This window comes from Ovis aries, chromosome 2 (assembly GCF_016772045.2).
Source record: "Ovis aries strain OAR_USU_Benz2616 breed Rambouillet chromosome 2, ARS-UI_Ramb_v3.0, whole genome shotgun sequence".
In the NCBI taxonomy this organism is placed as follows: Eukaryota; Metazoa; Chordata; class Mammalia; order Artiodactyla; family Bovidae; genus Ovis; species Ovis aries.
Window position 1 is genome coordinate 144,297,795 of NC_056055.1, and position 15,557 is coordinate 144,313,351.

The 15,557-nt window shown below is 39.0% G+C and overlaps 1 protein-coding gene across 1 annotated transcript in view; it reads right to left on the minus strand.

Moving 5' to 3' along the window:
• SCN2A (sodium voltage-gated channel alpha subunit 2) overlaps positions 1-12,690 on the minus strand; it is a 143,202-nt gene extending 130,512 nt beyond the window's left edge. The window contains exon 1 of the mRNA XM_004004640.5: positions 12,445-12,690. The gene's annotated coding sequence lies outside the window, so the exon portion shown is untranslated. The remainder of the gene's footprint in view (positions 1-12,444) is intronic.
• Positions 12,691-15,557: the final 2,867 nt, after the last annotated feature.

Sequence of the window (15,557 nt, forward strand, 5' to 3'; positions counted from 1 at the left end):
CTAAGCTGAAATTTAGAAGACATCAATGAAGACTCTGGAACAGCTAAACTGGGTAATTTCAATTCATCTATAGTGGTTTAATGACATATCATCATAAGATGTCCCTTGTATTTCTCTTCCCACACAACAACAAAAATTTGGCATCTGTCCACAAGCAAAACTACTTCTGTGAGAGTGCGATATGCCAAAGACCTGAAATAGCAAAAGCAACACTGAGAAAGAAGAATAAAGCTGGAAGAATTGCATCACCTGATTTCAAACCATATTACAAAGATACAATGGTCAAGACAGAAAGACACTGGCATAAAAATGCACACATACACCACTGTAATAGAACTGAGAGCCCAGAAATAAACCCTCACATATAAGCCGACTAATATTTGACAAAGAAGCCAAGAACACCCAGTGGGGAAAGGATAGCCTCTTCAATCAATGGTGCCGGGAAAACTGGAAAATCGCATGCAAAAGAATGATACTGAACTCCTGTCTTACACCACATACACAAATTAACTTGAAATGAAGAGTTAAAACATAATATCTGAAACTGAAATCTACTAGAAAAAATAGGAATCTTTTTTGACACTTGTCTGGCAACAACTTTTGTTGGAGGGATATGACACCAAACGCACAAGCAACAAAAGCAAAAATTAATAAAAGGACTACGCCAAACTAAAAGGCTTCTGCACAGCAAGAGAGACAAAGAACAAAACGAAACAGCCACCTTCAGAATGGGAGAAAGCATTTGCAAACCATATACTAGATAAGAGGCCAATATCCAAAGTAATATAAAGAACATATACAACTCAATAGGAAAAACTCAGCCTATTTTAAAATGCCAAAGGACACGAATAGGAATTTTTCCAAGGGAGATATTCAAATGGGCAACAGATACATGAAAAGGTGCTTGGCATCACTGATCATCACATCATGGAAAAGTAAGTCAAAAACACAATGGGATATCACTGACATCTATTAGAACAGCTACAATCAAAAAGACAAGAGATAACAAGTAGAGGTGAGGATGTGGAGAAAGGGAACCCTTGTGCACCATCCATGGGAATATAAATTGGTACAACTACAATAGAAAACAGTACAGCAGTTCCTCAAAACACTAAAAATAAAACCATCATATAACCTAGCAATCCTTTTTTTGACATATATCCAAGGACATGAAACCAAATATCTTAGGGATAGCTTCATTCTCTTGCTTATTGCAGTGTTGCTTACAATAGCCAGGACACAGAAATAACCTAAGTGTCTATCAATGAATGAAAGGATAAAGCAGATGTGGCGTATATCATATTCTATATACAACTGAATATTATTCGTCCATAAGGAAGAAAAGTTCAGCCATTTGTGACAATATGAGTGGTTTGGGGAATTCTGTTAAGCGAAGTCAGTCAGAGAAAGAAAAATACTGTATAATATCACTTATATGTGAAATCTAAAAAACCCAAACTCTTAAAAAAGGAGAATGATGGTTATCAAGGCCTAGGGGTACACAGTGAAGAAAATGGAGAGATACTGGTCATAGAATATAAACTTCCACTTGGAAGATGAACGAGTTCTGGGGATCTAATGTACAGTGTTGTAATTATTGTTTAAATTATCATTAACAATAATGTATTACATAGTCAAACATTTAAGAGAGTAGATCTTAAAAATTCTCACCACAGAAAAAGGAACAATAATTATGTAGTATTATAGAGGTGTTAGTTAACACTACATTAGTAATATTTTGCCAACATATGTGTATCAGATCAATATGTTGTATACCTTAAAGTTACACAATGTTATGGATCAATTATATCACAACAAAATAGGAAACAATCCTGGTGACTGATGTATATTAAATAGTAAATAATTTTATAACAGTTACAGAGTTAAAAGGACAAATATAAAGTCAGTATTCCTAACTTATTAAGACAACAAAAGAAAATTAATTATTATTCACAATGCTAAAGATTTGCTAAACTGTTACTTCTAGTCGTCTCTAAACTAGGGAATAGATTTAACTTTCTATGATACAGTCTCTGAAGATTACACAGTGAGGATACAGAAATAGTTGAGAAAGAATAGAGTCCCGGCCCAAACAGCTGTAAAAATGAAAACTTTATCACATCTGTAAAAATGAAAATTACACTTTCCTCCTCAGGGTTGTTGCAAGAATTAAAGGAATCTACATGGAGAAAGTTCAGGACACATAGTATACACTAGATCAATATTAAATTTTCATTATTTTCAGTCTATGATTAATCTAGTATGTTTTGAAAATTTCTTATGTGCCAGGCAGTGGACTAGGTGCTTGAGAGTACCACTAAGCACGCTCAAAGGAATACAATTTAAGTTGGTTCATTCATTTACTCAACAAATATAATTTTATTTACTTCTATATGTCAGAACCCATTCTGAGCACATGTGATAAATTAGTGCACCAAAAAGATAATAATCTTTGTCCATTTGGAGTTTACATTATTGACAGAGCAGATAGAAATTACACAGTGTGCTAGAAGTTGTAAGTTTTTTTAAGAAGGGAAGGAATGAAAAAAAGGAAATGAAAGAAAAAAAGGGTAAAGCAAAAAGTAAAAAGAAAGTGCAGCAGAGTACAGGGGAATCAAAAGAATGGAGTAGGGGGAGGGAGCTGATATTTTTAATTGCATAGTCAGAATAGACATCATTTAGAAATGCCATTTGAACACAGACTTGAAGCAGGTGAAGGAATTAGTTATGCAAATATCTGAGGCAGAAGCCTTCCAGGAAGATGAACCTCCCTAAAGACGTGAGTGTTCCTGAAACATTCAAGAAATAGTAAAAATGAACAGGGGAAAGAGAAATTGGAGATAATGTCAGAGAAATAATGTGACAGAGACCAGATTCAACTGAATCTTAACGGAAACTGTAGTTTTTACTCTGAGAGCCAGAGGCATTACTTAGAGGATTTTGAGCAGAGACGCGGCACAATCTTACTCCCATCTGCCGACAGTAGAAGGAGAAGAAGCAGATGAAGAAAGTCCAGTTTTAAGAAACTAAGGCATAAATCCAGGAGAGATATGATAATGGCTTGGGCCAGGGGAGTAGTAGTCAAGAGGCCAGGTTGTAGTCAGCTTCTGGATGTATTCTGAAGATGAAATCAACAGGAATTCCATAGGGAATGGATATAGGATATGAGAAAAAGAGAATATTCAAAAGTGATTCTAAAGCTTTTAGCCTGAGGATAAGTAAGACTAGCTGCTGCTGCTAAGTCGCGTCAGTCGTGTCCGACTCTGTGCGACCCCATAGCAGCCCACTAGGCTCCACTGCCCCTGGGATTCTCCAGGCAAGAACACTGGAGTGGGTTGCCATTTCCTTCCCTGATGCATGAAAGTGAAAAGTGAAAGTGAAGTCGCTCAGTCGTTCCTGACTCTTAGCAACCCTATGGACTGCAGCCTACCAGGCTCCTCCATCCATGAGATTTTCCAGGCAAGAGTACTGGAGTGGGCTGCTGCTGCCTTCTCCAAAGTAAGACTAGAGTTATCCCCTAAGAAGTAAAATGGGGAAGGCAGGGCAGTGGATCAGGTTGGTCAGGGAGAGGAAAATTCAGAAATATAGTTTAGGGCATGTTAACTTTGAGTTCTCTTTGAGATATCAAAGTCAACATGTCAAATAAGCAGTGGGACACATAAGTCTTTTGGAAATTATGATTATTTGCATGGTATTTAAAGCCACGGGACTCAGTGAATCACAAGAAGGTGATGAAGATAGAGGGAAAAAAGAGAATCAGGGACTGGATCAGGGACACTCATAAGTAATGAACTTTGGAAAGGCAGAGTAAAGAGAAAAGTGATGTGGAGGAGTGAATGGAAGATCATGTGCTGTCCTGGAATCCAAGAGAAGGAAGCATCTCAAGGGAAATGCAATGATGCGCTATTTCCAATACAGCAATGCGCTCAGCTAAGACAAAGACAGAGTGGACCATCGGACAATGTGGTGGTTCCTGTACTCTTATCAAGAATTGGTAAAATGGTGAGAGTGAAAACTTCACTAAAAGAGAATGGGTGGAGAAAAATGGACATAGAATATAACAAACACTCTTGATAAGTAATTTTGAAAAGGGGAGGACTGAAATGGAGAAGTAGTTGGTGAAGGAAGAAAAAATTTTTATATAGGAGTAATAATAAAATGTTTGCATGATCATACAGTAAGAAGCTAAACCTACTGGTGTAGGAGAGAGAGAAAAAAACTGCTGAAGTGGAGTCTCGTGTAGGTAAGAAGGAAGAGGGTCGAGTTCGCAGATCATGGATTGTTTTAGGTAGAAGCAGAGGTAGCTGATTTAAGGTAACAGGTGGGAAGTCAGAATATGTGGGTGCAGAACTTGGTGGGGGAATGCATTTAGTGAGGAAAGTCTTGAAGGAAAAAATATCTTCTGATTGTTTCAGTTTTCTCAGGAAACAACGTTGTCGACTAAGAGCGAACATGAAGTAGGAAGTCTTGGTGGTTTGAGAAGAAAAGAAAGGGCATGAAATCCAAGCCCAGGAAACTGGGATATGAGTGGTCTAGGGAACAGTGGTATGATTGCTGGGTGGCATCAAGGGCCCGCTTGAGTTTTGTGCTTGTGATCAGCTACATGGGTGCACACACGGAGTAAGGGGAGAGTTGGATATAACTAGGAGGGGATTTCACCAGAAAATTTAAAAAAGAGGGAGGGAGAGTTTGTTAAGTGTGTATGTAAGGAGTGATTATTATGAGTGATCATAGAATTTATTTAATAAAAGGAAAGAGGACATTAAGAGCAGTGAAAGTGTGATAAGATCACTGAGTTGGGGTTTAGTTGGGTTAAAATACTGTTAAAGCTGGAGTTCTATCCAAGAAAACATGTCTTGATCAATATTGGAATTTTCTCTTCTATTTAATTCTCCCCCCATTATCTCAATTATCTCTTTCTCAAATATTCTTCTAGCATATTTGCTTAGAGCAGGAATCTGAAAAATATTCTAAGTCTTGCCTTGTGCTTCCTATGACTTACTAGAAAATTACAACATTATAAAATAAGTATTTCTCAAAGGGAAATACTTAAAACCAGACAGAATATAATCCCTTGAAAGTACCCTGAGCTGAGAAGTGATGGCAGATATGTAACTGAGAAGAGCCCCCTGGGCCTTCCAAGACAGTCCTCTCCCACCCCATGTCCTTCACCTGCCTCCTGTCTGTGGAAAAACTCCAACCAAAGAATAAATTTAATCAGAGAAGTAAGAAAATACAGAAAAAAAAGGAAAACAGTCAAAAAAATAAAAGTAACAACACTTTAGCCATTAAACAAAGTCAAGGAAGGACCTTTAGATCCTTCTCAAGTGCTATGGACAATTTTCTGAGCCCTACCCTTTGAGATGTTTTGCAGATACTGAAAGCCCCACCAGGTGGAAAACAGTGACTGTATATTGACCACAAGTGTATAGAGGCCAGGTGAGTTGGAACCAGAAAGGCTAGCTGACCAAAGACTTATGCCTCAGGTCACAGCGAGACATGATGGCTACTTGGAACCATATGATCAAGACAATCATCTCTGAAAATAGAAGATTACCCTGTCTCCAACAGGTAACTCTTTCTTTTTTCCCTTTATAATCTCTGAGCAAAACCTGGGGAGATGGGGAGTTGGTTTTTTGCAACAAGAGTTATTCAGGAAAAGATGGAGGCAAATACACATCAAGTTCTGAAATGGATAAGGTTTAAGTGTCCACCTTCTCCACAGAATTGACAGTTTCCTCAATAGTTATCTTTCCTTTTATCCAACACTTGTGTCTCAGTGTTGGATTCTTGAAGCTAAGTTTGGTAACACTGGGTTTGCCACTGTACAGTTGGCATTTTTCTCAGAACATCTAGTGCCAAGCATTGCCCATGACAATGAGTGTTAGTGGAGCTGAACTTGAATCACTGTTTCCATTCAAATCATCAATTATCCCAAGTACGCCCTCAAAGTGCCCACGCTGGTCAGGAAAAGATGGAGACAGATAAACATCAGGTTGTGAAATGGATGGATAAAGGTTGAGAGTTCCACAGGTAGCAATAATAATCCAAAATTTTTTAATAACAAAAGAATAAAAGCAAGCACAAATAAAATCTAAATTCTACCTTAATATTTTAACAACTGCAGATTTGAGGCTAGATAGTGATACCCTCATTTATAAAGCCTAGAAGCCTAAGTGACAGCTGTGAGACTATCTATATGTGACCCCCAGGAGGCAGGGGTGAAATCTGCTTTATAGGGTTGCCCAAGGTCAGCCCTAAGGGAAGTCATCTATGTCTGTGCTGTGCTGTGCTCAGTAGTGTCCCACTCTTTGTGACCCCATGGTCTGTAGCCCACCAGGCTCCTCTGTCCATGGGATTCTCCAGGCAAGAAGCCTGGAGTGGGATGCCATTTTCTCTTCTGGGGGTCTTCCTGACCCAGGGATCAAACCTGTATCTCTCAAGACTCCTACTTTGCTGTGGATTCTTTACCATTGAGCCACCTGGGAAGCCCCATCTGTGTCTCAGTTCAGTTCAGTTCAGTCACTCAGTCGTGTCCGACTCTTTGCGACCTCATGAATCACAGTACACCAGGCCTCCCTGTCCATCACCAACTCCCGGAGTTCACTCAGACACACTTCCATCGAGTCAGTGATGCCATCCAAACATCTCATCCTCTGTCGTCCCCTTCTCCTCCTGCCCCCAATCCCTCCCAGCATCAAAGTCTTTTCCAATGAGTCAACTCTTCACATGAGGTGGCCAAAGTATTGGAGTTTCAGCTTCAGCATCAGTCCTTTCAAAGAACACCCAGGACTGATCTCCTTTAGAATGGACTGGTTGGATCTCCTTGCAGTCCAAGGGACTCTCAAGAGTCTTCTCCAACACCGCAGTTCAAAAGCATCAATTCTTCTGTGCTCAGCTTTCTTTATAGTCCAACTCTCACATCCATACATGACCACTGGAAAAACCATAGCCTTGACTAGACAGACCTTTGTTGGCAAAGCAATGTCTCTGCTTTTTAATATGCTGTCTAGGTTGATCATAACTTTCCTTCCACGGAGTAAGTGTCTTTTAATTTCATGGCTGCAGTCACCATCTGCAGTGATTTTGGAGCCCCCAAAATATAAACTCTGTCACCCGTTCCACTGTTTCTCCATCTATCTGCCATGAAGTGATGGAACCGGATGCCATGATCTTCATTTTCTGAATGTTGAGCTTTAAGCCAACTTTTTCACTCCCCTCTTTCACTTTCATCAAGAGGCTCTTTAGTTCCTCTTCACTTTCTGCCATAAGGGTGGTGTCATCTGCATATCTGAGGTTATTGATATTTCTCCCAGCAATCTTGATTCTAACTTGTGCTTCTTCTAGCCCAGCGTTTCTCATGATGTACTCTGCATATAAGTTAAATAAGCAGGGTGACAATATACAGCCTTGACGTACTCCTTTTCCTATTTGGAACCAGTCTATTGTTCCATGTCCAGTTCTAACTGTTGCTTCCTGACCTGTACAGATTTCTCAGGAGGCAGGTCAGGTGGTCAGGTGTTCCCATCTCTTTCAGAATTTTCCACAGTTTATTGTGATCCACATAGTCAAAGGCTTTGGCATAGTCAATAAGCAGAAATAGATGTTTTTCTAGAACTCTCTTGCTTTTTTGATGATCCAGCGGAAGTTGGCAATTTGATCTCTGGTTCCTCTGACTTTTCTAAAACCAGTTTGAACATCTGCAAGTTCACGGTTCATGTATTGCTGAAGCCTGGCTTGGAGAATTTTGAGCATTACTTTACTAGTGTGTGAGATGAGTGCAATTGTGCGGTAGTTTGAGCATTCTTTGGCATTGCCTTTCTTTGGGATTGGAATGAAAACTGACCTTTCCAGTCCTGTTGCCACTGCTGAGTTTTCCAAATTTGCTGGCATATTGAGTGCAGGACTTTCACAGCATCATCTTTCAGGATTTGAAATAGCTCAACTGGAATTCCATCACCTCCACTAGCACTAGCTTTGTTCATCGTGATACTTTCTAACTGCCGCCTAAATGCCTGCTTCTGTTCCATGGCCTTTCAGGCTTATAGTACAACCCCAGCCAAATCTTGAAAGAAGGAAGTAATATCCTATTCAGGCCATTCTAAACTGAACTCAGTTAATGTTACCTGAGAAAGCAGCTATTTCAGAGGCTTCATTGTAAAGGATGGGACTCTCATCATGCCTGTGCCTTCTCAAGGCTTCACATTCCAGTCCCATGGCTGGTGAGTGCAAGGGAATGCCTAGAAGAGATGGGCTCTAGGAAAGACGTAAGAGGATTCTAGAACTGTCAATAGAAAGGGAGAAAGGAAGCTTTATAAAGGAGGCTAGTTGACCCTAAGGGAAGGAGACTTGTAATTAAACTGACTTTCTTTTTTCTTTATACACAGCCCTGTGAAAGTGCTAATAAAACTGAGGGAGGAAAAGGCAAGAGCTTAAATATTTAATTCAGATGCTCGCAAACCAGTCCTTACTAATCAAACTAGATGTGTATATGTATGTGTTGGTCTAATCTTATGCAAGTTTAAAATAGAACCTGTTTTCAAACAGGTCACTCTGAATAAGAAATAGATAACCAAAGTAGATACAATAAGTTTAATGTGAAACGGTGTTATTAGTTTCCAAATCAAGAATTAATATGATTAAAATATGCTCTGCTGGAAAGTGTTTTGATACTGAGGATGAATTATTTCTTCCAGAAAGCCCATATGCCATAAATAGCGTTTTCTGAGGAACCAACTGATTTAAATAGAAGAGATATTTTATCTCACAGACAAGGATTTCATTTCTAAGAACAAGGCTCCTAAAGTGGTTATATTAGCTTTCTTTTATATTATCTCCTACCCTTTCTTCTGGTCTCAAAGGAAATAAAAAATTCTCAAATATTCCCTCTTTTGTCTCTTGTAGGACTTCAATTTATTTTATTATTTTTTCTTTTTTCACTTTCTCTCTACTGACTTTATATCCTTACTGTATGAAGGTGTTGAGGTTTCTGTAATCCTAGCTTAAATCAAATTACCCTTAACAGTACCTTACCCTTCAAGATAAAAACATGTTATCTCTCTTTACCTTCACTGATAAATACCTTAAAATCTAAAATTACTCTTCAGCTTTCTCTTTTTCCACTTAGTCCTCCATTAAAGCTCATGTCTCTTTAGATCTACTGAAGTGAAAGAAAGTGAAAGTGAAGTCGCTCAGTTGTGTCCGACTCTTTGCGACCCCATGGACTGTAGCCCACCAGGCTCCTCTGTCCATGGGATTCTCCAGGCAAGAATACCCACCAGGCTCCTCTGTCCATGGGATTCTCCAGGCAAGAATACTGGAGTGGGCTGCCATTTCCTTCTCCAGGGGATCTTCCCGACCCAGGGATTGAACTCAGGTCTCCTGCATTGCAGGCAGATGCTTTAACCTCTGAGCCACCAGGGAAGCCCACTTCTCTTAAAATCCATCCATGACCTAATAACAGGTCAGCTCCTACCCTATTTTCTTATTAACCTCTTTATGGGTTTGCTCTTGGTAGTCAATTTACCTGCTTTATCTCCTATGACCCTGTTATTAAACTAACTCTAATTTATCCCATTACTTTCCCACAATCAATTAATATCCTTTCTAAACTGGTGTTATTCCACCACTCCAGCCACTTTTATTTTACCACTCCATTCCACTTTGATTCCCTACTGATGTTCATTTATGTGTGACCTAATTCTTGCCACAGCTTCATACAGATCCCTATATTCAGCTTTACCTTCTAAACTGATATTTGGATGTAAAATTTTCACCATCTTCCAGATCATCTCTGTGTGGTAGTACAAATTAGTATGTAAATGAATCACATCAAAACCCAAATTCATTATCCTTACTTTTGCTGCCACAGGGGAAATAAATACAACACCCTCATGTTTCAATCAGGTTGGATTATTTACCATTCTCTTTAATTTCCCTATATAATGTCTTCACTATGTCGTCATAATATTTGCTTGCCTAACGTTTGTGCTTAGAATAAACAACTTTATATTTTTATTTATACCTAGATCACTCTTAAAGAAATAGTTTAACTATCATATCCCCTTGAAATCATTTTCTCTGGACTCTGAGTTCCTCATGGACAGAAATTGTGACTTTTGGCTTATTGTGAATCTCAGGTTGTAACACAGCGCCTTGCACTAGATAGGTGCTCATATACCTGTCCCATTCACTTCCCCACCTTTCTTCATTTTTCATTTTTATAGTATTTTGAGTACTATCTATACAAGCACATTTCCATGCTATTTCCATGAGGTATAAACTATATGCCTTTGTTTACACCTCAGTCCCTTCCACGGACTGTTCTTGGTGGGTGTGTGCTCTGCTGTGCTTTGTCGCTCAGTTGTGTCAGTGTTTGCGACTCCATGGACGCTACCTGCCAGGCTCTTCTGTCCATGGGGATTTTCCAGGCAAGAATACTGCGCAAGGCGATCTTCCCAACCCAAGGGTTGAATCCAGGTCTCCCACATTGCAGGTGGGTTTTTACTGTCTGAGCCTCCAGGGAAGGCCTGGTAGGTGTATGGTACTTCATAAATGTTGTCTGTAGAAGTGACACACTTTAATCTCTGTTTTTTTCCCCTTAAGATATTGAAGTAGTAGGATGCATCCTGTGCCCAGGAGGTGAAAAAGAGGAAGGCCAGGGCATGAGATGATGTTCTAGTAGGGGTCACCAGACCACATTTATAGTCTGTTTTATTACCTAGGAGGAATGGAGTTGCAAGGTAGTACGTGACCATCCATATCATTCATGGGCAGAGAGTAGAATAACATACCTCATCAAATGGTGTAAGGAGAATACTAAGAAACAGAGCATCTCCATAGTTCTTTATTAGTTTTCTTAGATGCTTTGTCAGGACTTCTGAGAAAACTGAACACTATATATGATATGCCACTGTAACATGAACACTAAAAGAAAATACTTCACAAAATTTACCCCCCTACACACACACACGTGCACACACACACACAGAATCAACATCAGTATACCTGGTATATGCCATTTGGATATGTTAACATTAGAGGGAAACTGTGTTACTGCTGCGAAAAACTGAACCCTGTCAGTCAGTATGCTAGTCTTGCCTCTGATTCTAATTATGTGGCTCTGGGAAATTTTACTTAATCTCTCAGCCACAACTGTTTTTCTTTAAATAATGAGATAGGTAAATGCTAAAACTCTGAGTTCCTAAAAAATTTTCATGTAACTAGAATTGTATGGAACTTAAATCTCTTTCCAGATTCCACATGTGAAAGGAATGAATTCTTTTCTTAGTGGTTCAAACCATTCTGTAAGATCATTCCCCATAGCTTTCACAACCTCTGACACAGCACAATCACCACTTTACAAAAAACAGAAAAAACGATGAGTAAGATAGAAACATCCTGAGGCACCTGCCACCTCCACCACCAGCATGACACACGTACATCTGAATACGCTGCACTTTCAAAAGAGGAAGGAATCGGATATTTAAAAGTGATCTGAAAAAACCAATTTTTAAATATATTAAAATTCCATTAGAAATCCATCTAAATGACGACTGGGACTTTTAAATTGCTCTCTTCCTGTTAATTTGATAAGAATAATCAGAATTTAGGGGAAAGCATGAGAAGCAGCAGAAAAGCAAGGCTGTGGCATGCAATTTCTAGCTCCTGAGTCATTCCACTCTTCAGCACAGCTAATGTCACATGACAAAAAATAATTTTAAATGTGAGCATCTTATACAACATCAACTATTTTAAATGGCTACAGTCCTATCCTCACAGATCTACCACAATCCAAGGAAAATTCATTTTCTCAGTAATTAATTTGTTTTCACTGTCCTCCTCACATCCACACTGGAGGAGGGGCAGGCTCTGTACCATCATTCCAAGTCTACTAAACACATTACATAAATCTTCCACTCATGTGGGAGAAATGACTTACATATTTTTCCTAAATGGGATTAAAAAAAAAGCATAAATAACCCATATCATCATTACTGGCAAGAATTGCTCAGAAGGCCTTTGGGCTCAGGATGTGGACGTGCCTCGGAGGCTGCTATCAAACGGCTCAGCCCTGGGCTTTGGAAAAGCCTGCTGCCATGTTAATCTGCTTCATTACATTTCTACAATTTGTTCACCACATTAAGGAGCAGTATTTCCCTCTTGAAAGGAAGATCCATCCTTTACTTTGAAAGCTTTACCATCAAAAGGTACACAAACACAGCCACGGAAATAGATCAGAAAGCCAAATAAATACTAAATACAGCATGCCAAAGTCAGAGCTCATTTCAGGCTAGGAAGATTTAAAGATACAAAATAGCTAGAATTACAGCTTTTGAATGTCCTAGATCAAAATCCAAGCTCACAAAGCACACATTTTAAATGTTACCATTAACATAAATAACAATTCATTGGTAGGTCAAAGATAGAATCATGCTGGCTTACCTGAAATAAAGGGATTGTAAGTCATAGCTCAGAATCCACATATGTGTTAAATATAATGTTTCTCCAATGCAGTTATTCAGAATTTCGGCTGCAGTAGAAACTAAAATCTCACACGTGTTCCATCCTCACTGAAGAATAAAAAACAAAAAGGACGACTGCAGCATCCTCTCTGTTTCTGCCTTAGCTTTCTGTTCTGACATATACTCGATGGTACCCACTGTCTGTTAGAAAGCAGCATGCTAAACTGAAAAAAATAAATAAATAAATGTAAGGCCGCATCTTACATGTCAGCTCCATCTCCTGGCCAAAAGGGGAATCATTTTCATTGAAGACCCCTTGGCAATGCCACATCTAGCAAGTTTGATGTGGTGTATAGCCCATAATTCCACTGTATTTGAAACTGACTACCTTAATTAATTGCAAAGTAAAAATTTAAGAAGCATTAGAGTATGAATTTTTAAAACTTGTGGTCCACTTTGGGATTTAGCTCAATTTTCTTACATTGTATTTAAACTAACTGAAAACTTGTCATAGCACTATTAACATTTTCCTGCTTACCTTAACTTTATTTGCCATAGCAAAAATAATATGTATCTCTTACAAAATAAATTTAGATGTCAAATTGATTTTTATTGAACACTTCTTTGTGGAGATGTCGTATAAGTTTTTGCTACTATAGAAATTCTGCATTATGTTTTTTTGTTAATGTTATTTAGAAGATGTTAAAAGATTAAAGTGAAAGTTAATGGAGGGCAAGGGCTTCCCAGGTGGCTCAATGGTAAAGAATCTGCCTGCCAATGCAGGAGATGCAGGGGGCACAGGTTTGGTCTCTGGATCAGGAAGGTCCCCTAGAGAAGAAAACCCACTCCCTGGAAAATTCCATGGACAGGGGAGCTTGGGGTACTTCAGCCCATGGGGTAGCAAAGAGTCATACATGACTGAGTGACTGAGCACGCAAATGAACATGCAGGACAAGGAAATTAGTAAACAACAAACTAGAAAGCCTTTAGTCAACTTAAGCTTTTAAAGATATTTCAAAATTTACAAATATAAAATTATATGCTACATGAATTTAGTAACTGTGGTATCCTATAGTGTGTAGTTATATCTTATTAGAAGCATAAGAGAAAAATTACATTATTATGTTAATGCATTTAGTAAATAACACCAGTTATACTGAGCACGGAGAAGGCAATGGCACCCCACTCCAGTACTCTTGCCTGGAAAATCCCATGGACAGAGGAACCTGGTGGGCTGCAGTCCATGGGGTCGCTAGGAGTGAGACACGACTAAGCGACTTCACTTTCACTTTTCACTTTCATGCATTGGAGAAGGAAATGGCAACCCACCCCAGTACTCTTGCCTGGAACATCCCATGGACAGAGGAACCTGGTGGGCTGCAGTTCATGGGGTCTCACAGAGTCAGACACGACTGAAGCGACTTAACAGCAGCACCATACTGAGCATATTACATGCTCAATATGTATTTATTTTTTCTATGCTTAACTGTGAAGTTCTGTTTAATTGTTAAAGTTTGAAATAAGCATATGGATTGTCCTTCTTCAACATTTTCACAATACTTTGTAAATCTGAAGACAGACAGATGTATGCACTGAAGTCCTCCCTACTAGTGTTTTGATATTCCACTGTCTCGTCAGTTAATGCAGAAACAATGTGACGCTGTCCGTGGTCCTGAAAATCAATTTCAGAACTCAAAGCTTCTAGGTTTTCAATGAAAGTAAACCAATACAATATTGTTAAGTAACTAGCCTCCAATTAAAATAAATAAATTTACAATAAAAAAAGAAAGTGAAGTGAAAGATGCTCAGCTGTGTCCGACTCTTTGCGACCCCATGGACTATATAGTTCATGGAATTCTCCAGGCCAGAATACTGGAGTGGGTAGCCTTTCCCTTCTCCAGGGGATCTTCCCAACCCAGGGATCGAACCCAGGTCTCCCACATTGTAGGTGGATTCTTTACCAGTGGAGCCACTAAGGAAGCCCAAGAATACTAGAGTGGGTAGCCTTTCCCTTCTCCAGAGGATCTTCCCAACCCAGGAATCGAACTGGGGTCGCTTGCATTGCAGGTGGATTATTTACCAACTGAGCTATCAGGGAAGCCCTCTAGGTTTTAAACTGGTCTGAAATCTTGTCTTTGTAATATTTCATGCAAATTTTATTTTTAAAAGTGCTATATAATCAAGAATAACTTACAAAGATAAAAATAATTATTAATATTGTATCCACAGAATATATAGTATACATACTGACCAGAAGCCATGATTAAGATAAAATATTCAATAAAAATATAAGTCATGCTTCTGTGGATCCTGTATATAATACTTCATTTTATTCTTGATGAGGTTATATTATACAGACTGTCCCAGCATTAGTTCCAACACTGAACAAATGAAGGTACTTAAGCCTGTTCTTCAGTAAGTTCAGAGTTAATTAATAAGCAAGTCAGAAGAACAAATCTGTTTCTTTAAACTTAACCTTACTTCTGTTTCTATAATATTAATAAGATATATTTGTATGGGTTTTAAAATACATAAAACATTGCAAAAATAAACAACTTAAATGACTTGGCTGATCAAATTATTTAAATATGCACACTCAAACTCTTTCCTTGTGTAAACTTCTGGCAAAAATAGGATACTGTTATAAACCCTCAAGGCACATCAGTTCAGTTCAGTCGCTCAGTCGTGTCTGATTTTTGTAACCCCATGGACTGCAGCGCACCAGGCTTCCATGTCCATCACCAAGTCCTGGAGCTTGCTCAAACTCATGCCCAGTGAGTCACTGATGCCAACCAACCATCTCATCCTCTGTTGTCCCCTTCTCCTCCTGCCTTAAATCTTTCCCAGCATCAGGGTCTTTTCAAATGAGTCAGATCTTCCCATCAGGTGGCCAAATTATTGGAGTTTAGGTTCAACAACAGTCCTTCAAATGAACACCTAGGACTGATCTCCGTTAGGATGGACTGGTTAAATCTCCTTGCAGTCCAAGGGACTCTCAAGAGTCTTCTCCAACACCACAGTTCAAAAGCATCAATTCTTCTGTGCTCAGCTTTCTTTATAGTCCAACTCTCACATCCATACATGACCACTGGA